Source organism: Glycine soja, chromosome 9, assembly GCF_004193775.1.
Source record: "Glycine soja cultivar W05 chromosome 9, ASM419377v2, whole genome shotgun sequence".
Classification (NCBI taxonomy): Eukaryota; Viridiplantae; Streptophyta; class Magnoliopsida; order Fabales; family Fabaceae; genus Glycine; species Glycine soja.
In genome coordinates this window covers 18,786,254-18,793,113 of record NC_041010.1, presented here as the reverse complement: position 1 = coordinate 18,793,113, position 6,860 = coordinate 18,786,254, and the positions used below count along the sequence as shown (strand labels likewise).

The following is a 6,860-nucleotide window of genomic DNA, read 5'->3' as shown; positions in this document are numbered from 1 at the left end:
AGTGAGAACATCGAGAATCAAAAGAGTGATTAAAAGAATGCAATATCATTATTTTATGTGTTAAGATATTAATTTATGTATATATTTATATTTGTAGGTTGTAACATTAATCTTTAGGGTTAGTTTTAAGTAAGTAAGGCAAAACATTATTGGGAAAGAACATTTATTATATTAAAACTAAATAAATATATGTAATAAAGTATATTTTTAATTGTTTAAAATCATCTTCAAAACTGATGTTAGTAAAAGTGTTTTTATTTAATATTATTATAAAGTATTAGAAGAATTAATTAACATGAGAACATAACATCAACAAAGATAATTTGCCTTAGTTTATTCTGAATTTTCTTCTTTTTAAAAAGAAAACATGAATCAATCACATTCTAAAGGATTTTTAAAACTAAGTAGAGTATTTTTTATGAAAAAAATGCTTTTTAATAAAATAAGATAAAAGAGCTTTCAAAAATCAAACTTCTCTTCTTTCTCTCCACACTTTGTCCCCCATTTTCTTCTTCCCTTTATCTCTTTCTCTTTCTCTTCACATTTTCACTCAGCCCTTGCTGCTCTCTTGTCTCACCCAGAATCTTTCTAATAGCTCCTATCATTTTCTCTTTACTATCTTTCTAACAATCTCTTTTTATTTGAAAAAATATAAAAATCATAAAAGCTTCTATTTTATTTTTAAAACTCTTATGGATTCTAATTTCAAAATAACTTTTAGATTAAAAAATTATGTGAAACATAATATTATAAAGCATGACTTTTAGATTACATATATACTAGATTATTGTAATTTCATTACATTCTTTGACATAGAAAGAAATTTTGAACAAACACAATTGATGCATGAGTATTAAATTATGATGACATTTTCCAGCACAGAGGTCAACAAGCTAGTCTATTGAATAAAAAACGTGTATAGGGATACTTTCATGTAGAAGGTTCCTGATTCAATTTAAAAATTCTTTGAGAAAGAGGTGAATTGATACAAACCTCTCTAGGATTATTTTCGAATTACGAACACGAGGATATACATAAAAAATTAGGAAATTTGACTTTCTCATGTAAATTTTTATTTATTTCAAGCATTTTAGCAGGGTAATTTATATGTCAAGCATTTTAATCTACTTTATCCACTTTGCGATGAAGGCCAAAGCTAACTATCAATTTTACAACACAGTCTCCTCTTGTTTTCTGCTTTTGTCAGACTTTCCAAGTTCTAAAACTACTAAATTCATAGGTGAAGAATTTGTCACTACTGTGGCCATTGATTCTGCTCCAACAGGAAAATCAATAACTTTTGATATTTTTGCCGCTGCTACAATTGATTGTTGAACTGTGCGCATTGTCTCAATGTTTTTGCCCCACAAAAAAGGAGTATAATCCCACCATGATCAAAACCATACCTAACAACCTGCATATAGATCTTAGATTAAAGGATAAAACAATTAAACCTCAAACTTTAAATCCATCAATAAAAATGTTTTTATTTTTTATAATGCAAAAATGTTTCACGTGAATGTCCAATGTGTTGACAAAAATAGAAATAAATACATTTTTAGTATTTAATTTGAAATATGAATATTTCAAATTTTTATATTTCAGTTTTTACATTTTATTTTGTTTATTTTTCTTATTATTTTATTATATATAACTATATTATTTCAAATAATTTTTTTTATTAAAATTCATTTAAGACCGCTCTCATTGTTGGATTGATGTTATTTTAGATTAATAATTTTGTTATGTGTATCATAAGGAAATACCAAAGCTAGATGGTTGAGAAGGACAAAATAAGATGGGATTTCTTAGGAACTTTTAGTATTATAATTTAATCAAAATTAGAATTTCACCTTAGCATATGTAATCTTTGCAAATCTTTATTATAGAAAGTACCAAAATAAAAGTCCAATTCCAATTATAATGCAACACACGAAAACATTCAAGAAATTGAATAATATAAGTTGAGAAAAGCCAATCTATTTTAAGATTAAATGGTGTTCCATCTTAGTTCCTAATGAAGTTGACCAAGTGATTTTGTGATGGTAGCTAAATGTAACATTGAAATTGCCATAATGTCTAGAATGGGAAATATTAATACGTTCCAACAGTTAATGGTTCACCAAGTACGATAGCTTTTGAAAAGGTCACAAAAATAAGAGCGAGAGGATTGAACATTGGGGGATAACTGGGTCCTTTGATTGTAATTGTCCAAGATAGTATATTGAATGTAGCAGTTGTCGCCAGTGCTCCCTACACACAAAAAACACTTGTTATAATAATCACTTTAGAGTGTTCATGTTCCTCAATCAAAGTTCAATGTCAAATCAAATCAGAGTTGATGACTTTGAAATCTAGAAACTAAGCTACATCTTGATTCATTTGATCCATTTCAAATTATTGTAAAAGTAAACAAATGAAATTATTATTGTAAATCATAATTTCTTAGCAATGAATTATGTATTCGCATGTGAGACTTTTTGGATGAATCCGAAGTATCTTTTGACCCAGAACCAAGGACTAACCACTCTGTTTTCATAACATAATAATTAAAAAATGAGTGGTATTAATTGATTTTTTTGGTCTATGTCATTGATTGATATAAATGTATTGATGAAAATTACACAATTTGATGTTAAATTGAAAAGAAAATATCTTAGAAAGCATTTAGAGTATTGAAGAAAATATTTTTACCGAGTACACTATAGTGACTAGTTGTAGATTCCACTCTAATCTATGCAAACACCTATGATTCCACCTTGAATTGCTGCCAAAACACATGCTAGCATTGTTCCGGTAAACCTTAGTTGAAATACTTTAAGCAACTGGACCTGTTTATTAAATTGGAAATAGTCATTTGAGAAGGATAATAAATTAATGATCACACGAAACCCTTTTTTTTGTGGCAAAACTGAAGAAAAATTATTATTAAGAGAGTTATGACAGTAAACTGAAAAAACTTAATTGGTCCGTCTTATACTCTTATTAGATGTATGATATGATATTAGTTAACACAATTAATCATGATTTTGTTAATTAGAATTATATAAGTTTATCTGTTAAGATGCTCTTATAAATGAAAATGATAGATAATTGTGGTGTGTGACTCAAAATCACAATTGACACAAGTGAGAAGGCTTTAAAGTGGTGCTGTCATAACTGTTTCAGTTATTATAACTGGATTGGTTTTGGCACCAAAGTATAGCCTTTGTTCCTAGGACTAGCTTTTAGAGTGTATATATATACTCTTGATCATGTAATGCAGAGATAGAGTTTTTGAGGCTGCAAAACAGAGGAGTTGCAAGAAATTCAAAGAGTTCTTAATAGAGAAAGAGAGCTAGGTGATTGAGAGAGGTTTTCAAAAGAGAAACCGAGAGAGATCAAAGTTAGTTACTGCTTGTATTGAACTTGTAATTGTTCATGATTAATGTGATGATGAGGAGCTGCACTTTCCCGTGGATGTAGGCACATTGCCGGACCACGTAGATCTTTGGGTCTTGCTCTGCTGTGCTTGTTTGCTGTGTTTTCTTGTTTGTTTTTTTTTTATCTTGTGCAGGTTTAAGAGTAGCAGAACTTATACAAAGAACCAACAATAATTCAAGCAAGTTATAAAACAATAGACTAAAGAAATAATAAGATACATACTTGAACAATAAACCAAGCTCTATATGAGAAGCAACTGCAAATAAAAAAAGAAAGTGCCCTGAAGCATGTGAGTTTCGTGTGCGGTGACAACAGTTTGAACATGATGACTATGATGGCCTAGATAAAATTCCTTCCCTTTGTAAATACCGGTAGCTAATGCTCCCCCAATACACAAAATTGCCCCTCCACACTTAGCTTTACCAGCCCAAGTATGCAGCCTCAATTTCTCCGATCTGCATTGATTCATCAACTAGTTCTAGTTATGCAATAATGCTAGGGAAGATTTGGCAGATTTATACATATAAACTGGTATAAATTCTAGATACCTGAATATGATAGAGGTAAAGAAAGTGCATATAGGAACCATGTTGAGAAAGTTGACAAAGTAAGTAGCAGAAGTGTCTCTCATACCATAATAGAATAATCCTTGAGTCAGAGTCATCCTGTATGTGGTGCCATCACATTGTTAGAAAAACATATTAACAAGCCATCAATTATTATAAATATCCACTTTATAGCACTTGTAAAAGTTATATGGTTTAATCATTTCAAGGTAAACAATGCCATAATGCCTATGCTGTATCTGTTTTGAAACCATAATTCCATGAAGTTGACACTATTTATTTAGTATAGAACACTAATTGATTGTTGAAAGTAAAATGAAGACAAAGTACTTAACTCATATGGAGTTGCTCTTGCTGACAATATTCATTTGTAAGGTGTTTTGGGGAGAGGGTTTAGTTTTTATCTTAGGCATTCTAAGAAAGGGATAATCACAAGTGTTAGGCAAATAGATCATGAAATTGTGAGCTTTGAAAAATAATTAATATTTTTAAATGATAAATGTTTAATGTGTAATATGAGATAGAAGTAGTAGTTAATTTCTTTGGTTTCTTTGATGAAGAGCTACACCTACATATTTTACCATCAACAAAAAAATAAAAAAACGATTTTATTTTGGTTTCATGTGCAATGTTACGGCTGAAGTAGCTGAACCATAGCCAAACTAATAACACTAAACCACAAGTTTGATGTACGATTGATTGGTTGCAATCGAAGATATGAAAATTTGAGGTAGACCAACCTTACTCTCCCACACTTCTTTTGCAAATTTAAAAAATGGTGCAACTAACTTATAAGCTTAGAAAAGAATGGAATATAGTCAAATAATTTCTCTATTAATGGTTTCTATTCAAGGGACAACAAAGGAAATTCATTCGAGTTTCAAGACACTGCAACATATATAGTCATGCCGAACATAGTCTCAAAAGTTACATTTCAATCTGCTAAAAAAAAATCACATTTCAAGAAGTTCATTTTACGTGGAATTTAAAAATAATGATATTGTTAGGAAATGTTTTAAGGATACTAGTTTAAAAAAGTTAGCAAATAATTTATTTTAAAAAAATTAAAAATTACACTTAGAAGTACATGAATCTATGAAAAATGTTAAATTTTACTCTCTGTCTCTCTCTTTATAAAATATTTTTATTTTACGACACTTAGTATTATATATTCTCATAAGATTAAAAGTGCACCATGTCATTTATCAATGAATGCTTGTATATTTGGTTAATCTAATTTTAAATAACAAAATTAAAGAAATCGTACCCCATCAATGCGTTAACGAAGAGCCAAAACCAAACCTTCGAAGTAAAATTCCTCGTGCGGCCTGTGCATTCACAATCCAAATCATTTGCAAGCGAAAACATCGAGCATCAAAAGAGTGATTAAAAGAATACAACAATATTTTTTTATGTGTTAAGATATTAATTTATTTATATATTTATAGTTGTAGTTTGTTAACTTGAGTCTTTAGGGTTAGTTTAAGCAAGTAGGGAAAAACATTATTAGGAAACAATATTTATTATATTAAAACTAAATAAATATACGTAATAAAGTACATTTTTAATTGCTTAAAATCATCTTCAAAACTTATGTTAGCAAAAATGTTTTTATTTAATATTATTATAAAGTGTGGACAAAGATAATTTGGCTCAGTTTATTTTGAATTTTATTCTTTTTAAAAAGAAAAAAAATGAATCAAATGCCTTCTAAAACGTTTTAGAAACTATGTAGCTTATTTTTTTATGAAGAAAAAGTTTTTTTTTTTTACTTATATGAGGTAAAAATAGCTTTTAAAAATCCAACATCTCTTCTTTCTCTACACACTCTGTCCCCTGTTATCTTCTTTTTCTTTTTCTCTTTCTCTTCTTCTTCATGTTTTACAATCTCAGTCTCCCCCCTTGAATCTTTCTACAGTTCATATCCTTCTCTCTTTGCTCTCTTTCTAATAATCTCTTTTATTTGAAAAAATAAAAATCATAAAAACTTCTATTTTATTTTTAAAATAACTTTTAGATAAAAAATTATTTAAACATAATGTTAGAAAACATGAGTGTTAGATTACATATATACTAGATTATTGTAATTTCGATTCATTACATTCTATGACATTGAAAGAAATTATGAACAAAAAAAATTAATGCATGAGTATTAAATTACATATATATTAGATTGTATTTTCAATAAATTTTTTGACATTGAAAGAAATTATGAACAAATACAGTGGATGTGGTCACAATTATAGTCACATTATGATTGCATACACTTTAAAAATCTAGACAATGTGACAAAAATCACGGCCACATGCAGATCATTTCTTAAAACCTTGAGCAAGAGTGAATCAAGTTTCATAAGGAACAAATAACTAGAATGAAAAACACACCTTTCAAAGTAAAGTGCAAATGGGGCAACACAAATGGCAGCAACAATGTGGCAATATGCAATGAGAGAAAAGATGAAGGAGCCATGAACTAATATGACCCTTGATAGTAGTTGCAATGCAGAAATAAACACTTGCACTAGTATCATGCCTAATATAATCTGAGATGATGTGAACCATTGCTTGGAACTTCTCTTCAGAATCATTTTTTTACTAATAACATGTATTTAGAATGCATAGGGTACTTGCGTCTTGCCATTTTTGCAGACATCCCGCGGTCCTTTGGATGCAAATTTCCAAAATAGTGTGCTCCATGTGCATAGCAAAGAAAAAAATGTTTAATTTTCAATAGATTTTTAAGTATGTGGAAATATTTTACTATAATAATTAAGACAAGCAGATAAAATTCTAATTTATTTGTTAAATTAGAAGAAACTACTTGAAAATTAAGAATAAATTTTTTTTTTAACATGACATTTAATTGATAAAC

General features: G+C 28.7%; 1 pseudogene; it reads right to left on the bottom strand.

Moving 5' to 3' along the window:
- Window positions 1-1,169: 1,169 nt before the first annotated feature.
- Window positions 1,170-6,576, bottom strand: LOC114368234 (annotated as a pseudogene).
- Between the last annotated feature and the right edge of the window lie 284 nt (window positions 6,577-6,860).